At 36.5% G+C, this 25,879-nt stretch overlaps 1 pseudogene; it reads right to left on the reverse strand.

Annotated features, from left to right (window-relative positions):
- Window positions 1–17,192, reverse strand: part of LOC135217387 (uncharacterized) — a 260,801-nt pseudogene extending 243,609 nt beyond the window's left edge.
- Window positions 17,193–25,879: the final 8,687 nt, after the last annotated feature.

A 25,879-nucleotide genomic window follows, 5' to 3' on the forward strand; every position in this document is an offset into this window, starting at 1 on the left:
CTCAGATGTTCACGTGTGTAATATATATATATATATATTATATATATATATATAGTATATATATATATATATATATATATATATATATATATAATAATAATGTACGATGTACATTAAACATACAAGTATCATTTAATGTCGAATTGGTAAGCCTTGGAATTGCTTGCACTCATGGGGATTATAGTTGATTATAGTGCGTCCGTCCTGGCCTATATATTTAAACCCAGTTATTGGGTTTAGGTACAGTTGTAAAAGGACTTGATCATCCCGCTGTCAAGAGAATGTAAGTTGATGTCTGGTTTACCATACAGATTCCCGTTAAATTGAGTCAATGAACTTGAAATCGATAGCGACCCATACCCAACATGAGAGCTGACAGCAAAATTTAGAACACCTGTGACTTTTTCAATAGTTAGTATCGAATTAACGAATTTCTTTCATATTGCCTTTTGTTTGGTAATTATTATTTGTTTAAAAACGAGTTTATTTTGTAGTTTCGCGAATGAACGGTTAAATGTTGAAAAGGTCTTTGGTAAGCAGTGTCACCTATGTTCGAGAGAAGTGCCCATCGATAATGACCCATACCCAACATGAGAGCTGACAGCAAAATTTAGAACACCTGTGACTTTTTCAATAGTTAGTATCGAATTAACGAATTTCTTTCATATTGCCTTTTGTTTGGTAATTATTATTTATGTTTAAAAACGAGTTTATTTTGTAGTTTCGCGAATGAACGGTTAAATGTTGAAAAGGTCTTTGGTAAGCATGTGTCATCTATGTTCGAGAGAAATGCCCTCTGCATATTACCGTGGTGGTAGCGAGTGAGATGAGAGTAACAAGTTGACTTAAGTTAGCACAGGTTTAGATCTTTGTTTATACTGAAAAACGCATCATACAAAGAAGGTGAAACTCGAACGAAGGTAGTGCCTTGAGCATAGAATGTGCACTGTAAGTAATAAATAGCTAAATCCAAAGGGTGGCACTGTAAGACTTGACACCTCGGGTAACATTTGCATTTAAAGCCACATTGTAGAGACGTCTGGTTATATCTGATGAATGTAACCTTATGAAGAAAATTTGTGATACCTGGATGGAGAGGGCAGCTTTCATCCGTGATGACACTACCCGGTTGAAGTAAAGTGCTTTGAAGGGGGCGACATTTCACGACAACGAGCTAAATTCAGCTCCAGAGGATAAACTGAAGGAAACGAATGACACAAATTTATGAAAACGTCGAGATGTCTGCACTCTACATGCCCTAGATTAGGATGAAAGTATTATTTCTGTTACTAATAAAAAACATTTCAACCTTTTGTTTTTGGCTGATGTTAGTGGCTAGTAAAAAATGCATCAGCCAATTTGTAGTTGATTGCTGCTATTGGCTAATAGAAAATGCATTATTTTGGTGTTGATTGCTGTTAGTGGTTAATAAAAATGCATTAGCCATTTTGGTGTTGATTGCTGTTATTGGCTAATAAAAATGCATTAGTCATTTTGGTAATGACTGCTCTTAGTGGCTAATATAAATGCATTAGCCATTTTGGTGTTGATTGCCGTTATTGGCTAATAAAAATGCATTAGCCATTTTGGTGTCGATTGCTGTTAGTGGCTAATAAAAATGCATTAGTCATTTTGGTGTTGACTGCTCTTAGTGGCTAATAAAAACGGATTCGCCATTTTGGTGTTGACTGCTGTTATTGGCTAATGAGAAATGCATTAGCCAATTTGGTGTTGGCTGCTGTTAGTGGCTAATAAAAAATGCATCAGCCAATGTGGTGTTGATTGCTGTTAGTGGCTAATAAAATGCATCAGCCATTTTGTTGTTGACTTAGTGTTATTGGCTAATAAAAAATGCATTAGCCAATTTGGTGTTGATTGCTGTTAGTGACTAATAAAAATACATCAGCCAATTTGGTGTTGACTGCTGTTAATGGCTAATAAAAAATGCATTGGCCAATTTGGTGTTGATTGCTGTTAGTGACTAATAAAAATGCATCAGCCAATTTGGTGTTGACTGCGGTTATTGGCTAATAAAAAATGCATTGGCCAATTTGGTGTTGATTGCTGTTATTGGCTAATAAAAAATGCATCTGCCAATTTGGTGTTGGCTGCTGTTATTGGTCAGTAAAAAATGCATCAACCCATTTTGTGTTGACTAATGCAGTTGACATGATCAGTTTATGTAAGTAACACGGCAACTTTTCCATTTTAGAAATAAATAACAGTTCAAATATAGTGGAAACCTATTTTTGAATTTGCGGGAACAATCCGCATCTGGCGTAGAGCTGTTTTGTATTGTAACATTTGTGGAATCATCACTGTGTGCGCCTTGTAGTCCTACTGATCTCAATCATTTGTCCCCGGCGGTACGAACTCTGGAGGTTCTCATGTATAGCGAAATGTCGGTCAGCAGCGATCAGGTGTGGGAAATTCAGTTTTACATTTTGCCGACATTGAATGTAACTATGATAAGGTAGTATACCAAACTATATTCTTCGACTATTACGAACGATATAGTTTGACTCGATCCGATGACGGTGGACACCGGAGGAAATATCCGTGCTTAGTTAGAAACGCAGTCGTTAATGGTGGGGGGGGATGGGGGGGGGGGCATAGGCAGGCCTGAATTTGACACACACACACACACACAGATACGTGTAATTAATTTATAACTCAAAAGTAGAGTATAAGAAATGTCATAAAGTGGCATAAGGTGGATTATTTTTTATTTCATTTTTTTTTCATATTTTTCTTTTATGAACGAGTTTTAATTAGAGCGAACGATTATCTCTAATTCTTTTTCTTTTCTTTTTTCGGACGTTATTTTTCTTCGTAATTTCCATAGGGATGCTTTATAATTATAATTTTTCACTTTTAAGATACCGTACTTCTCTAACTTGGGACCAAAATCTTTTCCTAGTTACCATTTGAGTGGAGGTAAGTTTGGTATTGAAAGCTGATAATTTGATAGATATTATGATGATGATGATGATGATGATGATGATGATGATGATGATGCAAATGCCAAGTTTCTAATTTGGTTTTGATAAATGGTAAATCGTCAGTTGAGATAACTTGTTGCCATTTTATTGATGACCTCTGGTGGCTGATACGTGAAGCTTAGAAATGCGGAGCATTGAGCGGCGGTCGGAGTTTTATTTGGAAAATCTGATGGAAATCTCTCTCTCTCTCTCTCTCTCTCTCTCTCTCTACTCACTGCTCTCTCCCCTCTCTCTCTCCGCTCTCCTCTCTCTCTCTCTCTCTCTCTCTCTCTCATGACGAGGTCTGGTACTGATCGTGAACCATAAGTAGGTGAATCCTCTGATAGCATTGCTTTGTAATGTAATGGTGGAATCTTCTGATGGCATTACGTTGTAATCTCGTGGTGGAATCTAATGATGGCATTACTTTGTAATCTCGTGGTGGAATCTAATGATGGCATTACTTTGTAATCTCATGGTGGAATCTCTTGATGGCATTACGTTGTAATGTCATGGTGGAATCTTAGAGTAAGCTCTGATAATGCGATGGATGAAATTGATTTTCGCTGGATATGAAGTCTGTGGAGGGACAGAGAGTTCGCCGTGTGAAATAGACTAAAGGCGAATAAAGGTTGGCAGCCAAAGAGTTGCTTCATGTATTAATGAATTCTTGGAACAATTGGCAGAGAAGACCCTCTTGCAGGGATTTACAGAGAAAGACAGCCTTGCATAGACCATAAGTGATTTTACTTTACTCAAAACTGCAGAAGTATCACCGCAGATGTTGTCTCTCATGGATCTTTGATCTATAGAAGTAGATTGCACCTATAGCTGCTGCGCCAATTTGGATTAAACGACACTACGGTCTCACCACTCCAGAGTTTCGTGAAATCTCTCGTACCTCAATAACAGATAATACAAAAAGATGACATATTGGACCAGGTAGATACAATCCAAACATGTGACAAGACTATAAAGAATTCAGAGTCGAGGATAGATTCTCTTGAAGTGAAAGTCTCGTCACGTGGCTTCAGGCCAAGGCGTGAGATTTCTAGTTTGTTGCGAGTAGTCAGGTTTACCGAGTGAAGGTCAATTGATAGGTTTCTACGTTTTTGTCTTGACCCCATTTGCACCCGACTTGAGGTGGAATTGTTTTGCGTGCATTCACCTTCGTTTGGAGGGGTGGGGAAGGGGCGAGAATTTTTCTTCATACCAGGTTCCTGTCCCTGGGGGCGTGACAGAATGTTAATTTTATTCTAGCTACAATTCTCGGTGAGGATTGTAATATAGACCAGTTATATTATCTTGGTGCGGGAGGTGGGCCTCTTCAACGCAATTTAAGTTAAGCAGATAAGGTATATGTAACTATTGACAGCATATTCGAACAAATATGATTATATACATGTATATTTTTTGATGATTTTGCTGTTTTTTCTGAATCACTAATTTAATGTCTAATATAATCTTCTAGTGGTATAAATTCTGCAGATAGTGGGAGTGTTCTAAGCTCTTTTGCATAGGTGTCCGCTTTTTCATTGCCTTCTAATCCTATGTGAGATGGTATCCAACATAGAGTAACAGATATCTTTTGTCTTTTAATTTCATGTAATGTATGATTTAATTTCATTTATGATTTTGTTTTTTTGGAGTATAAGAGCTTATTGCATTTATTGAACTTAGTGAATAGCTAACGATGGATACTTCATTAAACTGGTTTTCAGATATAGTTGTTAATGCTGTTTTTATTGCTAGTAATTCAGCAGTGAACACTTGATGGTTTGCTTTGTAAGGAGGCTTGGATCTTTATATTGTTTCCGTAAACAGCGAATCCAACTCCCATATCATCCTTTGAACCTTCAGTATATATATATGATTAGTATTGTGTACTTTGATAGTTCCAGAGCATATTGTTTCATAGCAAGGGGATTATTCAATTTATTAATTGGTATTTTACATAGTTTGTTACATATCTGGGGAGCACTTATCAACCATGGAAGCATTATTTTGTTAAAATTGTAAGATTTGATATTATAAAGGTCATTGTCATCGAGATTTTAATACCGAAATTAAATTACCTATGATTCATGTATTACAGGTATGTTTCGTCTTTAGGTTTCCAAGATATATTCTAGAAGACCAATAAATAGTAAAAGAATTTACTAATATATATTATATGGTATATAATGGGATAGTATCGAACATACAGAATTTGTGATGATTGACTGAGGTCGGTCCTCCATTATTCATTATATATATATATATATATATATATATATATATATATATACAAAGTATTATACAAAGAAAGCTTGTATAATTGACAGATGGGGTTATCAAGGAAACGTGTATCTGGGATCAAACGCAGTTAAAGAATTAGTGGACTTAACCAAAAAAACGGGTAAATATTTAAGTTTATATATATATATTATATATATATATATTATATATATAAAAGATTAAGCCCAACAGCTCAGAAGCGGGGAAGGGTCAATCAAAAGATTATTCAGAGCCTGACCACCACAAAATTACCATGATGTGAATAAGCTAGTCCACTGCAGGACAAAGGCCTCAGACATGTCCTTCCACTCCCTTCTGTTTATGATCTTTCTATGCTATTCCAAACCCGCAAATTTTCTTAGCTCGTCAATCCATCATTTTCTCTTCCTTCCCCTTGCTTCGTTTGCAATCACCAGGGACCCAATCTGTTACTCTTTTCGTCCATCTATTATCTGACATTCTCATTGTGTGTCCTGCCCACGCCCATTTCTTTTTCTTACTTGTTTTTTTACTTGTTAAAAGTATCCTCTACTTTAGTTTACTCTCGTATCCATGTTGCTCTTTTTCTGTCGGTGTTATTCCCTTCATTATTCTTTCCATACCCCTTTGAGTAGTAAGGCTCCCAAGTTTCTGATGCATAAATTAATACTGGTAGGACCATCTGATTAAATACTTTAATTTTTAGAGAAAGTGGCATTTTACTTTTCATAATCTAATTTTGTTTACCAAGAGCTCCCCGTCCCATGCTTATCCTTTCTCTTAATTTCGGTCTCATGCCTTGGGAAAACACTTTACTGTCTGTCCTAAATACGTACTGTATTCATTTACAATCTCTAGAGGTTCGTCCATAACCCTTATTTGTTGCCTCTACATTTTCATTGAACGTGATGATATTTTGAATCTTATCCATTTTCAGTCCTACATTTCTGCTTTCTCTATTAAGGTTGCCTGTCATCTTTTGTAATTCCTCCCCTGACTCACTGAGTAGAACCATGTCATCTGCAAATCTAAATTGTTAAGGTATTCCTCATTAATGTTAATTCCTACATTTCCCATAATTATATTAATAGATATATAGTTATTATATATTATATATATTGATATAAATAATATAAATGATTGAAATTACACACATAAATGGATATATGTATGTGTGTTTGTGCCACGTACACTTTTACATGCATTGAGCAATTTCAGCCAGACTTGTACAACTTAACACTGGGGAAAGAATACTGAGAGTGTAAGACATCACTGGCACCAAGAGGTTTTTGTGGGTGTGGGGTAGGGAGGCGGGTGGAAAGGGGTGAAAATAAAAGTAACTGAAAATGACTGATATTAAGTATCTTAAATAGTTTTCAAGGTTGCTGAGATGAATAATAAGAATAATAACACTCCCGAGACCCTTTTAGTCCAAGTTTAGCCCAATAGAAAGCGGGGTCAGAAGTGGGCGACATATAAGTAAATAGCAGAAAATGTCAGATATTAGTATTAAATCCATGGTGTGTTGTTGTATTTGGTTGGTTAAGGGGGGGGGGGGGGGGGTTGTTGTTGTTGTTGTTGTTGGTTGGTTAAGAGTTGGAAAGGGGACGAAACATAAAAATAACTAAAAACAACTGATATTAGTTTTTAGTCCATAGATTTCGAGGTAGCTGAGATGAACAGTGACACTCAAAATTCAGCCCCAGTAGGAAGTGGGTTTGAGAAGGGTTGAAAACTGGGGTTGAAAACTGCAATGTAAAAATTGACCGAAGTTCCATCCCAATTTGAATAGGGGTGAGCAGTGGTGAAATATAAGATAAAAAATGCGGGTTAATGTAGCTGAAACAACTATAATTGGAAAGGAAGATTGAGAGGGGTTTCGGGAGGAGAGATTGTATCAGTTGTAGAAGTACAACTCAATGTATTCTCCTTTTGGTAAGCAATCACAATTTTTCAAAGTGAACATTAAAGTAAAAAAAAATTAAGCTTAAAAAATATATAGTAAGGTAACTAATTAGTAAATAAGTCCGTGATTGGCAGATCGAAAGATTTCTCTTCACGAGATCTTTTAAAATTTGCTACTCTACAGCTTGCTTGGAGCCCCGTATTAGAAAAATGTTCAAATCACCGACTTCATTGCAAATTACTCAACTTACATATATTTTCTAAGTATTCCTATGTTTAATTTTATTTTTTAAACGTAAGCGTAAGGTTTCCCCAGGATGAAGTTGAAATTTAGTTATTGATTTTTTTTCTTTTCACAAATTATGTCCTACTCGACTCTCAGGTTTTACACCCTTGGATGATGGTTATGTATTTCCCTCCCTGAACCTCTCTTGAGTGCCAAAGAGTTCTACTACACGCATCTCTCTCTCTCTCTCTCTCTCTCTCGAGCCGATTTAGGAAGGGGCTGCGTGGTAAGAGATGGCTCCCAAGGTGGTGGTTGGGATGAAATTTGTAATGGTACTCAGGAAGGGCGGATATTGCTTTTTGATTGGATGGTGAGGAATGTCGATTGGCTCTATTTGCTACAACCCACTTCCCAGATTTTAAGCGTTTAGAGCAGAAGGGACCATTTTGTAAAGCAAATCTCATCGGCAATAGAAATGATTGTGGAGGGCCTTTCTCGTCCTGCTTTGGAAAAGCGCCCCATTTCACCCCCTCACCCTGATATTGCCCGTTTAAACTCTTCTGAAACTCATGAAAAAGGTCTGTTGATTTTGGTGTATGAGAGAGAGAGAGAGAGAGAGAGAGAGAGAGAGAGAGAGAGAGAGAGAGAGATGCTTGTTGCGTAAACGACGAGACTTTGTTCTCGTTTACATAGTTTTTAATTGTGTGTGGTGTTATTGTGGAATTTAAATTTCTTTTAATTGTATTGATGACCTTGTTTGGACATCAGGCGATTTAATTTTGTTTTTGCACCACAAAAATTACTGTTGCTGCTTGCAGGTTCATTTCGACTTCCATCCAAGAATATAAATTATATATATATATATATATATATATATATATATATATATATATTATATATATATATATTTATATATATATTATCATATTATATATATTATGTTTATATTTTATATATTGGCCTGTCGTCGGCTGTTAACAGTATTTTTCTAAATTCGGTGTTATTTCAAAGTGGCGTGATTTGTTGAATGTTTTGTACAAGCAAGATTTGTAACATCTAAGCGAACCTTGTTTAGATTTGATCAAAATCATTTCCATCTTGGTAACGACTGTAGAGAGGCTGGTATTTCGCGAGACTACGATATCGCTGATGAATGGGAAAGCTGCTCAAGTGTAAGGATTTGCGACCTGATTTTAAAAGTATTTTCAACTTTCCCCTGTCGTTGGGTTGACTTGTTGAACGAGTTTGCCAAATTTTTTCTTGTAATTTGTGATATAACTACGCAGTTTTAATAATTTATCAATGTAATTCACGTGTCCCTTTTTCAGTCAATAATATGGAAATTAAGTCCCACCCCCTTTTTTTCGCAAGACCTTATATATATATAATATATATATATATATATATATATATATATATATATATAATATAATATCATATTATATATATATATATATATATTATATATATATATATAATATATATATAATATTATATATATATATATATACATATACACACACATTAAAGACCACTTTTTTGTGGGGGGGGGCGGCCAAGACCACTTTTTTTTTTTTTTTCGCGCAAGACTACTATGATGATATTGCCTCCTACTCTTTGAAGCCACCGTTAGTCTGTCACTCCGTCAGTATGCCTGCTTCGTTGACTTGTTCACTAATTCTCTGACACTGTTCATGATGTTCATGAAAAGACTAAATCAAACTAAGCACTGAAGTGACCTTTATTCTCAGAGGGACACGAAGATAGGTCGTTTCCCGTCAGCCTCTCCTTCAGTATGCACTAGTGTTTTTATGTAAGGATTTTACAAAAGTTGAAATGAAGAATGCAAATGGTGTTGATGCATAGTCCATTAATGGAGCAGTTTCAAATGACTTGAAGTTCAATGGCCTTTTCACGTTGGTCATGACCTTCATGCTAAAAATAACTGCCATAGGTCGCATCCGTCTTTCACAAACACAACTTGTCGGGAGAAAATGGTAGTGTAGTGCTGTGGTGTTTTGGTAGGGGACATTAACACTTCGTCTGTTGTACCTTCCACCAGAAATGTTTATGAGAGAGACTCCTTCCAAGAAAAACAGTTATTTGACACCTAAAAGGGAAAAGGGACGAAGACATTTCTCGTAGGATGCGTCTTTTGAAACATCTGTGAAGAACATTCCTTTGAGACCCTTTCTCGAGACGCTAAACCCTTTTCGAGAGAGTCAGACGTCCTTTCTCTGAGAGTCGTTGCTTAAATAAATGGTCAGCCGGGAGTAGTAGTACGATCTTCGTCCTTGTGTACAGACTGCTACGGAAATAATGAACTAAGAGGGTATTATTGTCATAATATTGATGTAGTTCCTCTCTGGGCTGCCTCTACTTCGACTAGGTATTTACAGAATGACTTTTAAAGACATTAAGAATATTCATAAAAAATTAATCCTATTTTTAAAATGTTCCTCTGCGTTATTGTGTATTGTACAGATGTCATGTATTTGTTTCCAGTTTTCTAGCTATGAAAACGTGATCCTTAGGAAACAGTTTTTAACTCTCGGTGGTTAAAACAAAATATTGGTCATCGCAGATTGAAATATTGCTTATTTGGTTTAAGGCATTTCATTTACCTCTAGACCTTTTAAGTCTCCCGTTCAGTGACGTCGTAATTTTTGTTATAGGTAAGTTGGACTGAACAAAAATTATACCAACTTGTTTTTCTGGTTTCTTAGAAAATGTGCTTTGAAAGGTATTATTTTTCTAATACGTAATGATCGATTACGAGTGCGTCGTTGATTAAAGAGTGGGTCTTTGGCCTGACTCATTCAGATGTGGAATCTTGTTAGGTGTTTTTTTGTAATCATGCAGCTCTCTTACACACACTATATATGAATGGAGTCACCTTATGTTCAGGTTTCGTGTATTGCGCCACGGATACCGACAGCATCAAGCAACTCCCCGCAATCATTTGGCAGTGCTAAATACGTGGTTTTCCCCACTGGATTTGTACATTAATGAGAGGTGGCACTGGAGAAGTTGGACATAAACTGTAATTGTGAAGAGATCAAGGGATCGGGGTGAAATCGTCATGGGGAAAGCAGTGCAGCTGTTCCGAGGGAATACTCCTCAAAAATTAAGTAAAATATACTAGAAGTATTGGGTGAATGGATCTCTTAAGAGGCGGTAGGTTGTACCCTATTACGGGAAATATATATATATATATATATATATATATAATATATATATATATATATAAAATTTGTTTTATATAAATTGCGTTCCGTAGTTATGTGACTCGTGTTCGCTTTGTTTCAAGTTCTCCTCCTCTGGGACTTTCTCCCTGTTTCCGGTTTTCACTGTGTCATCATGGTAGCCAATTTGTCTTTCTGTCGAAATGTAGCTGTCGATGATTGCTTGCCCTCGTTGCTGAGTAGAATCTCCATATTTCCGTTAGGAGCATCGTATTTAAGCATCAGATTAGGACGTATATTATTCATATGAGTCATCTATGCAACTATATATATGTATATATATTATATATTTAGTTGCGTAGATCTGACTCATAAGAATAAAATGCGTCTGAATCTGATGCTTGAATTAGAAGCTTATACTATTGTTGCTCATAATTACTTATTGTTTCAGTAAATTCCACTCTACTATTGTTACCTATTTAAAAGATTGGGTATAATTTTTTTTTCTTTATAAAACCAGACATCCTTTTGTAGAAATTGCACATGGCTGAAATCACAAGAATTTATCTTATTTGGGGACGGGTGTGGTGGCTCAGGATTAACCACTGAGAATTCTCTTAGCCACATTATGTAAGCGGAATGCCTTGAAATATTTTATTATTTTGACTCATTATCATTGTTGTAGTTATTTATATTCAATATTTTATTATTAGAAGTATATATAGTCTCAATAAATCTTAGATGGAGACTAATTGAGCACTTGCAAGGACAAATGATTGACGCCGGAGAAAAATTAAATGAAGACTGTTGCCGGATTTAGAGTTATTGACTTGTTCTACATCTTCTGAACTTCGACAAACAGTAATTGCATTAGAAGTTTTTTTTTTTTTTTTTTTTTTTTTTTTTTCCAGTATATAATTCATCAAATATCCGAAGCGTGTTCGTAGGTTACCAGGACAACAACTTGAGTTTTCTCATCAGAGAAAAGTAATTAATTCAGCATTGATACTCTGTTGGTATTCGAGTCGAAATTTGCAATGAGGATCTCGACCGCGGCTGCTGCAGTCGTATGGTGTGAAAGAATCGCATGAAAGAATTCGCCGAGCACTTGAGAGAAGTCTTCCTGCTGCATGCCGCCAAGACGAGAATGTTTGTAACTCGGCGTCATCCTTTGTCCTAGTGTTCGCTGCCTGGTTTTCATTCTAATCAGAAATGGTTTCAGCTATTTTTTTGGACGAACATAACGCCAACGTCTGATTCTGGAACTAACAATAGTCTCTCTCTCTCTCTCTCTCTCTCTCTCTCTCTCTCTCTCTCTCTCTCTCTCTGTGTTCGTTTGCTTGATTCTGTTATAAATTTCATTGAATGTTTGCGAAGTTCCAAAATATTTTGAAACGAGGCAAATTTAAATTACACAGGCTACAACATCCCGGGTATTGCAGATCTCAAAGAAATGAAACAAAAAGCTGATTTTATTGTAACCAAAATGAAACTTAGAAAATTAGATTTGATTACAGCATTAGCAGTGCTATTTGCTTAGCAACAATTTTTGATTAAAATTTGTTACGGTTTACGTGTTCTTTACATTTTTTTATACATATATATATCAGAAGTAGTAACGTAAACAGTTCTTTCATATTTGTTTTTATTAGGAAAATGGCAATAAACACGAGGCTCATCAGTAGGAACCACATGTGCCACTCACCTCAAGGGTGCACGACATACTTAAGGCTTTGGAGTTTCAACACCTTAACCGCTAAGCTTAGCCAGTACTTTCCAGGCTGTACACTTGTATTTTATCCCCAAGTTTAAGAACTTCACTTTTCACCCGCCTTCCATGTTCTCGAACTACGACACATGAGACTACTCCTCTTTTCACCCATGAGAATCCTTTGGTCTTATCATCGGATCTCCACATTGTTTACATCGTCCTCCCCAGAGCTTACTGGGTTTTGTAGCTAGAAATTCGAAATTCTGTCCGATTCAATTCCTTCCTAACATGATATGCACTGCATCGATTGTCGTTTTTTGCACATTCAATATGAAGAGCGCACAATGACTGCTGTAAGACAAAAATCAAGAAAGGCTAAAAATGGAAGAACGAAACCTGGGGTTCAGTGTGGTGCTTCCCCTCAGACCCAAACCACTTTTATTCGGAGGCGATTTGGAGGAATGGCTTTCCGTTATTAGAGCGGCCAAGTGACCGGAAGGTTCGAATCTATTCTGCTTGTCTTATCTGCATAAAGACAGTCTGTTTCGGGGAAGCGCTCTCTCTCTCTCTCTCTCTCTCTCTCTCTCTCTCTCTCTCTCTCTCTCTCTCTCTCTCTCTCTCTCAGCAGTGCTGTTAGTGCAGGTTGTAAAGGAGGAGGCGGTTTCTCTTAAAATTTTTTTTTTTTTTTTTCTCTCATATTAGTCCATTTTGTCATATGAGACACGGAAAAGAGTTTGAATTTGACATTTGTGCTTGGTAAGAGATGACTGGCTGCCGGAAATGAGAGAATCTGTTGAGTTAAGGCTCTCGTCTAATTCGTACTAATCCTAATTTTATTATCATTTTGGGCTTACTCTCGGGGAGAGAGAGAGAGAGAGAGAGAGAGAGAGAGAGAGAGAGAGAGAGAGAGAGAGAGAGAGGGATTGTTGTAATGGGCATAATATAACAACAGAATGGGGTTGTGAAACCTCTTGAGGCGACTCACAGGATCTTTTCTGGGTCCAGGTGTGATAACACCCAGGATCTTTTCTGGAACCTGGTGAGGTGACTACCAGGATTTTTTCTGGATCCTGGTGAGGTGACATCCAGGATCTTTTCTGGAACCTGGTGAGGTGACTACCAGGATTTTTTGTGGATCCTGGTGAGGTGACTACCAGGATTTTTTGTGGATCCTGGTGAGGTGACTACCAGGATTTTTTGTGGATCCTGGTGAGGTGACATCCAGGATCTTTTCTGGATCAAGGTGAGGTGACACCCAGGATCTTTTCTGGATCCCGGTAAGGTGACACCCATATATTTTCTACTTCCTGAGGTGACACCCAGGATCTGTTCTGGATCCTGGTGAGTTTGATACCCATGTATTTTCTGGATCCTGGAGAAGGTGACACCCTGGATCTTTTCTGGATCTTGGTGAAGTGACACACAGGATCTTTGCTGGATTATGGTAATGTTACACCCAGGATTTATACTGAATCCTTGTGAGACGACTCAGCATTTTTCTGTAGCCTAGTGTTACACCCAGGATCTTTTCTGGGTCCTGGTGAGGTGACACCCAGGATCTTTTCTGGGTCCTGGTGAGGTGACACCCAGGATCTTTTCTGGGTCCTGGTGAGGTGACACCCAGGATCTTTTCTGGGTCCTGGTGAGGTGGACACCAGGCATCTTTTGGGTCTGGGATCTCCTGGTGAGGTGACACCCAGGATCTTTTCTGGGTCCTGGTGAGGTGACACCCAGGATCTTTTCTGGATCCTGGTGAGGTGACACACCCAAGGATCTTTTCTTTGGATCTGGTGAGGTTTTGGATCCCACAGGATCTCGGTATCCGGTGAGGGTGGGACACCCAGGATTTTCTCTTTTTCGGGATCCCGGTGAGGTGACACCCAGGATCGTTTCCGGATCCCGGTGAGGTGACACCCAGGATCTTTTCGGGATCTAGGTGAGGTGACACCCAGGATCCATCTGGATTCTGATCAGACCTTATCACATTAGTCTCCGGTCTAATGATGGCCGTTTGTCTTCACATGTTCTAATTATCACACGGTAACCGCTCTGACGCCCTCGTTCGACTTTTTGTTGCTTCATGTCATCCACTCTCGTGGTTAATAATATCATGGAATAGGATCAGTTACGTGACTCCTAAGGGTGCGTTCACACCAAATGCTTCGCGTCGAGTAAAGTCGAGTCACGTCAGTTCATTTAATGCAAGTCATTTTGACTAAACCCTGTTAACTCTAAATGCGTCAACTTAAGCCAAGTCTGTACTCATTTGCATCTTATTTCTGCGACAGTGACAAAGTAGCGTTTCATGAGAATGGGTGCATATTCTCTTGGTGAATCATTTGAACAGCAAGAGGCCACTATTTGGCAATTTCTACCATTTATTCCCTGACCTCGTAAATCATCCAGAAAAATTTTGCAGCTTTTTTAGGATGACAAATGAAAATTTCAAGAAGCTGTTGGAGCTAATGAGACATTCCATCAAGGAAAACAATACTAACTACAGGCGGGCAAATTGGAACTGAGGAAAAAATGGCCATTTTTCTAAGGCAAGTTTTATTTTTTATTGAATTTTACAAGATAACTAAAAGATGAAATTCTAAATCAATTAGCAGAGACATCAAGAGAAGTAATGTAATATATATTATATAAAATAACTACTCAAGCATAATAATTTTCAAAAACCTTAGGTAAGTTTTAATATTTTAAAATTTTCATATGGATACAAGGTAAAGATAAAACTAAATTTAATTATATTTTGTCCTATTTAAAAGTAGAAATAAGATATAAAAGGGTACAATGCCATTAGAACATAACTTGCCTTCGTAAATTGAAATGCAATATAAAAATAAAAGTAGAAAATCCTAACAACCCCATATCTTTTTAAGGCCAAATGACACTAGACTCACCATGACTGACGTCAAAACTAAGTTCAGTTCTATCTGTGACTTGACTCGACGCGACGTGACGTCACTCGATGCATTCGGTGTGAACGATTTATTTCAAAGGCCCATAGAAAGCAATGTTATAATGGGTCGGCGATTCACGGTGAGTCATAAATTAGCGTGACTCGACTCTACGCGACGCATTTGGTGTGAAGCACCCTAACTGTTTTATCTTAGAACTGGCGTAAGACTAACGTCAGTGTCATGATTTAGAGGCGGTAGAGTACCGATTTTTGTCATTTCGTTTCTCTGCTTGTGCTTTTCCTTTTTGTATATATTTGCTTTCTGGTTCGTGTACAGGCAGGGTTGGATCGAATTGACGGCATTTATGTCTTATGTATGATTTAACGAAAGTAATGCTATATATTAGATAATCATTATTAATTAAGATCTTAATAAGCTAAGATTAATTTCTACATGATCCCATTCTAAAATGGTTGGGGGAAAATTGAACTACTTAGGTAATTGCATTCTGATCCATGAAACTTGAGCATTTGCATAATTTTTTTATTTCCCTTCCCCTAGGTCAATGTCAAGGTCATTTCTTTGAGGTTTTATTCTTTGTTGCTTTAGCTTTCTTTAACGGCCGTTGATTAAGAAAATAGATGTAATAGGTATCGTAGTTAGCAATGGAGTTTTTCACATTGTTACTATGTGCTACACCTCTCCTCCATGTATGATTGTGCCTGCAGTATGTATATATATATATATATATATATATATATATATATATATATATATATATATATATATATATAAAAGTAAACGAAGCAAGAATTAAATGCGACAAAGACAGTTTTTTGAGTTTTGTGATACGCCCCAGGTTCAAAAACTTGAGAAGGGTCATGTATATATTTTATATATACTATATATATATATATATATATATAGTATAGTATATATATATTGTATAAAGGGGTAAGAGCCAATAAGCTTATGGATAGCTTTGTTTAATCGTAGCCAAGGAATGGTGCGCAGTCTAGTATTAGAACTGATTCATTATTCATAAAGGTGAAAGCTTTCCATTGGATATGTTGCTACATTAGCTATGTATTACATTTCCTTAGTGTCTCACTATTTGTGAAATATATGTACACGTTTGTGTTTTTTGGTGTGAGTATATAACATTATAACACATACACAATGTGTATGTGCTCGCCTTTACACTTTATATATTACTGATTATTTTACGTATACTTAATAGTGATAATAGTAGTCTACTTATAATCTGTTCTACATTATGATAACGAAAGGATTTTTAAATTTTTTGTTATAAAGTAATGACAGGTGGGAGATGGTTTTATATATTTTTTATTTTTTTTATTTATAAATAATGAATTTAAATGACCCAATAACAGGTGGGAGATGTTTGTATATTATATATATATATATATATATATATATATATATATATATATATATATAATATGTATGTATGTATTTATCTATTTATCTATTTTATAAAGTACAGAATGTAAAGGACCCAATGACAGGTGGCAGATGAGTGACGAGCTGAAAAAGCGAGCATGACTCACGAGAGAAATACTGTGGACGACGAAGCAGCTCAACTCTAGGGACATACATATTTTCCATGGCGTGTTGCATTCACTTAACTTTGTACACGCACATCATTACCACTTACACGTTTTGAGAGCATCGTAATTACACCACTGTTTGCTAACTGTTATTGATAAGTACGTCATTTTATCTCCTCACTGACAAAAGATTCGCTTTCAACTTATTTTTGTCACTGTATTTTTTTTTTATTTCTAGTTTTCGAATAAGCGCCCCTCAATTGGGTATCACCTTTGGGAATTATCCTGTAGGTTGGCACCATATTTTCAACACAAAAAGTGGCTTGATTATTCGAATTGAATGACTTAAGCTAAGGCGGAATATATATATATATGTAAGCACAGGTATACTGGGAGTAAGTACGGTGTGTAGTGTCACAGTTGTTAGTAAGTAGTAACTGTGATGCTGTTGTTGTTGGAGGTATTGGGGGAGGAAGAGGATGAGGAGAAGAGGGAGAAGAAGAAAGGAAGAAAGCTGGTGGTGTTGGGGAAAGATCTGGCTGGCTCGCAGGGGAGGGGGGGAGGAGGAGGATGGGGAGGGGGTTGGCGCGAGCCTTAACACCTTGGTGTCGCCAATATTGTTTTACCTGTTTGCGCTGTTCGTTTCTGGGATGGCGATTTCCCCCCTTTCCCCCCTTTTCATGTGTTGGAAGTCGTGCAGGCAGACATTTCCTGTGTGTTCGAGCTTTCGTTTGGAAGCCTTCGATGGTGGTGTTTACAATAAAGAAAATCTTTAATCCTCAGAGTAAACGTTATTCTCCTTGGAACCCTGAATAAGAAAAAAAAAATCAAGATTGGGTATGCAGGGAGAGAAAGAGAGTTATAAGGATTAGGATATCTCCGAGGAGACAGAAAGAGAGCCTCAGTGTACAAATAAAGAGAGAAAGAGAGAGAGAGCCTCAGTGTACAAATGAAAAAATTAAATCAGGATTGCGTGTCTAGAGAGAGGGAGAGAGAGAACCACAGTGTAGAAATAAAAAAAAATAAATCAGGATTGGATGTGTAGAGAGAGAGATAACCTGTGTAGAAATAAAAAAAAGAAATCGGGATGGGGTGTGTAGAGAGAGAGAGAGAGAGCCTCAGTGTAGAAATAAAAAAAATAAAGAAATCAGGATTGGGTGTGTGTAGAGAGGGAGAGACGACAGACTGTGTATAAATAAAAAAAATTAATCGGGATTGGGTGTGTAGAGAAAGAGAGAGAGACTCAGTGTAGAAATAAAAATAATAAATCAGGATTGGGTGTGGAGAGAGAGAGAGAGAGAGAGAGAGAGAGAGAGAGAGAGAGAGAGAGAGAGAGAGCCAGCATCAGTGCGGTTTATGTGCAGATTGTTTTTGGCCGAGGTCTTCGAACCAGACCTTTCCCCCGCCACATTGTCATTGGGCGGATGCCCGCTCTACCCTCTGCACTGCTACCAAAAGTCTTTCATTTGGTCCCACTGTTTGTGTTGCCTCCTCTTCTCGTAACACGGCTGGGGGAGGGAATACTCCATTGCCACGTAAGCTGAGGGACGTTGTTCCATTTCAAGTTCGTCTGGGGCTCTACTTCGGGGATTCATATAGCACTCAAGTTTAATCTCAGCGTTTTAATTATAAAATAAATAAAAAAAAAAAATAAAAACTACAGTGCCAGACAAATACGTGGTTTGTGTTCGTTTATGAGCTTTCTTAAGGATATTTGTTTGTGTTGAAGTATCTGCTAACTACGTACGATCCTACGTGAATTCGTATACCATATTATGGTGTCGTCGCCTCGTGAGCCACCCGCTGGCCAATGGGGAACGACTTAACGTGGAAATAATTACGTGTACACACTCCTCTCTCTCTCTCTCTCTCTCTCTCTCTCTCTCTCTCTCTCTCTCTCTCTCTATATATTAATATATATATATATATATATATATATATATATATATATATATATATATATATATATATAGTATTATATTATATATATATTATATATCTTTGGTGCCCGAAGATGTGTTAAATACACGAAAGTTCTTGGCAATATGTCTTTTTTCCTGTGGCTTCAGCTAATAAACGAAATCATGTGCTTCCTTTGTGATTCATATATTATATATATATATATATATATATATATATATATAAATATATATTTCTGTGATTGTGCAGTGGTGTATGAGTACAAATTTGCAAGATTTTTGACGTATTGATGTCGTAATTTGTTGGAATGTAGTATGAATAAAAAGAAAAAAAAAAGTTACTTGTTGATTTGTTCAGAGAAGTTACTTGTCCTGATGATTCAGTCGGAAGCTGAAGGTCAAAGTGTTGTTATTGGCTTCTGTGCGAAGCCTGCTCTGTCGGGTATTTTTGGTGAAATTTAAAAATAGTCTTGAAGAGTTGTTATGTCCCTTATCAGTCTCACTATCCACCAATGTTCCCAAAGTTATTCGTGAACTAATTTAATTCAAGACAGGAGGAGGTATTTGATGACGGTGACGTTGAAATAGCGCTTTCATCTGTGTGTATTCCGGCGTAGCCACGATTCCTGTTGGTGTTTTCCTTCTGCTCCTGTGCAGATGTCAGTGGCCGCATAGATGGAATGCGTGGAACTTTTAGTCATATATTTATTTCTTGCTTGCAGGTGTCGGATGCATTGGTAGGCAGCTGAAATCTAATTTATTATATTTTATTTTTTATTACATTGATATCACTGAATTTTAAGTAATTTTTCCAGATTTGAAAAAAATAGTCTGGCTGTAAATTTCTGCTAACGTATCCATTAAAACTGATGGCGATTAATGGAAGTTCAGGTTTTTCTGGTGAATTGTCACGTAAAATTGTATGCACATTGTATTTCTAATCTTTTTTTTTTTATATATAAATTAATTTATATAGCGAAATTACCGACAATAATGTGGTTGACCACTGCTATACAATATTGTCAAGTATATAAGAGATGTAACTTGTTGACAATAACTCCTTGAACATAGATTAAATGATAACTATTGTTGTATAAAAAAGAATAATAAAATGTACTAACAGGTCGATGGTATGGCAAATGGGCTCACTATTCGGTCCTACATTGGCATTACATTTCTGATTTTTCAGATAATGCCCTGAATCTCTCTCTCTCTCTCTCTCTCTCTCTCTCTCTCTCTCTCTCTCTCTCTCTCTCTCCTCTCTCTAAGCATAGTAGCCATCTTGCTTGGTGAGACGTACCCGCGTGAAGTCAGATTAATCAACAGATATCACAAGTTTAACATACGACTAGAAAATGAGAAATATCTAGAAGTGTTCGTGAACTATCGGTGATAAGATTAGTGTGAAAATAGTAGGATAAAGCGTCTTCTAAGTTAATTTAACAAGTGTAATACTGAAATCAGAACAAGATGGCAGTAAGTTCCAACTGCGGGAAGAGGTGGCGTAATTTAGCTTGCTTGGCGGATTCGCAATACGATGAGGTAGCAGGAAGGGAACTGGCATTTCTCATCTATGAAATCAGCAACAGTCCTAACCAAAGATACAAAAGCATTCATAGATATATTAGAAGGATATAATCCTTCAAACTGGAACAAATCTAATGAAAACATCTTGAAAATAATTGAAGAAGTTCCAAATAAAATCCAAGTGGTCAAGAGACAAATAAAGAAAATATACATAAACCAACATATTCCGACAAAGAAAATGAATAAGGTGAATCTTGTGAATATCCTAATTGATGCATTAGGAAAAAGAATGCCAAAAGCATGCAAACTGTGTAAGGTTTGGTATAGCATAGTCAATCCACAAAACCTAATCAGAAAATGTGCTGCATGCAACATTCCGACCCATCCACAGTGTGCTGAGGTAATGCAAGATTTGAGAAAAGATACAAGAATTTTTTGTTCAACATGTCTATCATGGATAGACAATGTTATTAAATCAAGATTGAATGTACAAATAGTTGAGGATGAAGAAGAAGAGGAAGAGGAAGAAGAAGAAGAAGAAGAAAAAGAAGAAGAGGAAAACGGAAGAGAAGTAAACAAAAATGAAATGACAGAAAAAAATAAGGAAAACAAAGAACAAGATAAAAGTATGGAGGTGCAGAGATACTCATTGATACTACATATGAGGCAATAAAGCAGCATACCTACGAAGAAATAAATTACGATATGACAACAGAAAAGCAAATCCCGAAGAGGCTCTACCCAGATCTACACAATGACGGGAAAAGAGAGAAAAAAATAGACAAGAAAGACAAAATCTGCAACCTTTTGAAAAGAGGGAATTGCAGATTTGGAGAAAGATGTTACTACAAACATCCTAAGGTATGTCAAAACTATGAAATATATGGTAAATGTGCATACTTAGATGGCTATGGGGATGATTGCAGAGATCTGCATCCAAAAATATGTAAAAACCTAAAAGAAGGAAAAGGATGTAAGTTCGACAAAAAATGCAAATATATGCACCCTGTAGCCATGAATCATAATCAAATAAATAACCAACCAAGTAATAAAATCCAAAATAAGAAAGAAACAAATAAAGAGAGAAATCAAGAATATCAGGTAAAAGAGAAAAGCAAACCACCAATGAGATATGCAGAGGTGTCAGCAAAAAATTTCAAAGCATCAGCTCCGAAATTCTACTCAAGAGATAATAACTGTATTTATTATGCAAGAGGATATTGCAGAAGACGGAGAAAATTGCAGATTCAGACACAAAATGAATAATTATGATGAAGGAAGATCAAATATTATGGAAAAGTTGGATTTTTTAATGTCAGAATTTCTGGAAATGAAAAAAAGAACATACCAGAACAGGAAAGAGACATGGGAAAATCCTTATTACTACCAATATTAAATGAAGGAGAAAACACGCAAACCATCATAGTGATGAATGCGCAGGGTTTAGTTACGAGTAACTGAAAAAGAAAAATAGAGTACTTAGAAGAACTAACCCAAAATGAAAAGAAAATAGATATAATGAATATAAGTGAAACCTGGTATTCCCAAGAGACTGGGAATGATGATCAAATAAAAGGGTTCCAAACTTATAGATCAGATAGAAAAAATAGGAATCAAGGGGGAACCGCAATATATGGGAAAGACAAAAAACAAGGAAAAATATATGAGAAATATAGTAACTCAGAATGTGAACTAATAGCGGTAGAATTTGAATCTGAAAAATTGATGAAACATAGTAATATATAGACCTCCTAATACTAAAGAGTTTTGACTTAATAATTGAAAAATTGGATGATATATGTAGAAATCACAAGGACTGGACTATTCTCCTATCTGGTGACTTCAACTTTCCTTTCGTAGAATGGAAAGAACGAATAGGAGACTGTGGTTGTACTTATACATATAAAAAAGAGAGTAATAGTAGTGCAGAAGATAAGAGGCAATTTGAAAAGCTATTAGATATGCTACTAGAATACAACATTCAACAAATAAATCACCTGCCAACAAGAAAGGAAAATACTTTAGACCTAGTATTTGTGAACGAGATGAATTATGTTAAAGAAATAATAGTTTATAATGCGAGTATTTCAGATCATAATGTCATAGTTAAGTTTAACAAGTTTTCATTTCCAAAGCAAGTGAACAAAATGAAAGATAAGCAAGAAATGAAAAAGTGGGAAGGATATGGAAAATACAACTTCTACAGTAAAAATATAAAATGGTCAGAAATTAATGAATTAAACAAAGATTGGGATAACATTTTCGTAAGTGATGACATAAGGGTAAATACGGAGATATTATATAAAATATTGGAGAAAATAGTGGATAAATATATACCGAAGAAGAAAAGTAAACATCATTCATGCATACCAAGAGACAGAAGGATCTTGTTCCAGAAAATCAGAAAGTGGAAAAAAGGTCTTGCAAAAGAAAAAATGCATGGAAAGTTATAGAACTAAAAAGTAAGATAGAAAATGCAGAACAAAAGATTATACAATCAAAAGAAAATGAAAAACGGGACTTGGAAGAAAAAACCCTATTAAATATCAAGCAAAACCCCAAACTATTATACTCATTTGCGAAGAAGATGAATAAAAGAAGAATAGAAATAGGCCCTCTGAGAATTGAAGGGAGATTAACGAATGAAAAAAAGGAAATTTGCAACATACTGGCAGAACGATATAAGAGAGAATTCACCCCTAGAATAGATAATGAAGATAATGATATAGAAGTAAGGGACGAAAATAGTGAATATTTAGCTGACATAGAAATTAATGAAGCTGATAATTGTGCAGGCAATTAATGAAATTAAAAATGGAGCTGCTGCAGGGCCGGATGGAGTCCCTGCTATTTTGTTAAAGAAAGTAGTTCATTCTATCGCAAAGCCACTTGCAATATTATTAAGACAAAGTGTAGATACAGGCAAGATTTATGATGAGCACAAATTAGCATATATCACCCCTACTTTCAAAAGTGGATCAAGACTAGAGGCAAGTAATTATAGGCCTGTGAGTCTAACATCACATATTATGAAAGTGTATGAAAGGGTAATGAAGAAAAATATTATGAAACATTTAATAAAAAATAATTTGTTTAATATAGGACAACACGGTTTCGTACCCGGAAAAAGTACACAAACCCAACTGTTAGTCCACCGTGAGAACATATTCAAAAATATGAAAAGCGGAAATGAAACAGATGTGGTTTATCTAGACTTTGCAAAAGCTTTTGACAAAGTAGACCATAATATATTAGCAAAGAAAATTAGAAAACACAATATCGTAGATAAAGTAGGAAGATGGTTAAAAGAATTTTTACACAACAGAAAACAGATAGTTATTGCAAACGATGAGAAATCGGATGAAACCAAGGTAATATCCGGTGTGCCACAAGGTACGGTGCTAGCTGCAATATTGTTTGTTATTATGATTGAAGACATAGACAGTAATGTTAAGGATTCGGTAGTGAGTAGTTTCGCTGATGACACAAGAATAAGTAGAGAAATTACTTGTGATGAAGATAGGAACGCTCTACAAAGAGACCTTAACAAAGTATATATGATTGGGCAGAGGTAAATAGGATGGTATTTAACTCTGATAAATTTGAATCAATAAATTATGGAGACAGAGAAGGAAAGCTATATGCATATAGGGGACCTAATAATGAGACAATCACAAATAAGGAAGCAGTTAAAGACCTTGGTGTGATGATGAATAGGAACATGTTATGCAATGATCAAATAGCTATTCTGTTGGCAAAATGTAAAGCAAAAATGGGAATGTTGTTACAGCACTTCAAAACAAGAAAAGCTGAACACATGATTATGCTTTATAAAACATATGTTCGTAGTCCACTTGAATATTGCAATATGATATGGTACCCACACTATCAAAAGGATATTGCACAAATAGAGTGTACAAAGGTCCTTTACAGCTAGAATAGAAGAAGTTAAGGACCTAGACTACTGGGAAAGACTACAATCCTTAAAATTATATTGTCTAGAAAGGAGAAGAGAACGCTACATGATAATTCAGGCATGGAAACAGATAGAAGGAATAACAGAAAATATCATGGAACTAAAAATATCAGAAAGAGCAAGCAGAGGTAGATTAATAGTGCCCAAAACTATACCAGGAAAAATAAGGAAAGCACACAGAACATTAATCCACTACGCACCAGCATCGATAATGCAGCGTCTATTCAATGCGTTGCCAGCTCATCTGAGGAATATATCAGGAGTGAGCGTAGATGTGTTTAAGAATAAGCTCGACAAATATCTAAACTGCATCCCAGACCATCCAAGATTGGAAGATGCAAAATATACCGGAAGATGTACTAGCAACTCTCTGGTAGACATTAGAGGCGCCTCACACTGAGGGACCTGGGGCAACCCGAACGAACTGTAAGGTCTGTAAGGTAAGGTCTCTGTTTTTGGAGTACCCACATGAAACATTTCATCCAAATATGAAGTAAATTATACAAATAGATTTTGATACTTCATTACTTCTCAGACAAATATTTCAAGTTCAAATGGGAGAATCCTTGCTGTTATTTTGGAAAAAGTATCTAACCTGTTATAGATATTTGAATTTCAGGAATGTCTCCATTACATTTAGTATTTATTTCGTTAAACCACTGCTGTCCCTTATGCTTTGATTGGCATAACTTCCATGCTGAAATATAATTTCTTAGTCAGTCTTACGAATAAAAAGCTGTTCTATCTACCTCACAGCTCTGAAAATAAACAGCGTTATCCTTCACAGCTCTGACAGAATAAATGTTATCCTTCACAGCTCTTGACAGTTTAAACAGTTGTTATCCTTCACAGCTCTGACAGAATAAACCGTGTTTGCCTTCACGGCTCTGACAGAATAAAGAGCGTTATCCTTTACAGCTCTGGCAATAAAGAGCGTTATTCTTCACATCTCTGACAGAATAATCAGTTGTTATCCTTCACAGCTATGACAACAAAGAGCATTATCCTTCACTGCTCTGACATAATGAAGAGCGTTATCCTTTACAGCTCTGACAGAATAAACAGCGATATCCTTCACAGCTCTGGCAGAATAAAGAGCGTTATCCTTCACAGCTCTGACAGAATAATCAGTTGTTATCCTTCACAGCTCTGACAGAATGAAGAGCGTTATCCTTCACAGCTCTTGACAGAATGAAGAGCGTTATCCTTCACAGCTCTGACAGAATAAACAGCGATATCTTTCACAGCTCTGGCAGAATAAAGAGCGTTATCCTTTATAGCTCTGAGCGCCTCAGTGGCGTGGTTGGTATGGTATTAGCATCCCACCTCGGTGGTCGCCGGTTCGATTCTCGGCCATTCCATTGAGGAGTGAGAGACGTGTATTTCTGGTGATAAAAGTTCACGCTCGACGTGGTTCGGAAGTCACGTAAAGCCGTTGGGCCCGTTGCTGATAACTACTGAGCTACTGGTTCCATGCAACGTAAAAGCACCAAACAAACAAACAAACCTTCACAGCTCTGACAATAAAGAGCGTAATCCTTCACATCTCTGACAGAATAAACAGTCGTCATCCTTCCCAGCTATGACAACAAAGAGCATTATCCTTTACAGCGCTGACAGAATGAAGAGGGTTATCCTTCATAGCTCTGACAGAATAAACAGCCGTTATCCTTCACAGCGCTGACAATAAAGAGTGTTATTCTTCACAGCCCTGAC

The sequence above is a fragment of the Macrobrachium nipponense genome, chromosome 7 (assembly GCF_015104395.2).
Source record: "Macrobrachium nipponense isolate FS-2020 chromosome 7, ASM1510439v2, whole genome shotgun sequence".
In the NCBI taxonomy this organism is placed as follows: domain Eukaryota; kingdom Metazoa; phylum Arthropoda; class Malacostraca; order Decapoda; family Palaemonidae; genus Macrobrachium; species Macrobrachium nipponense.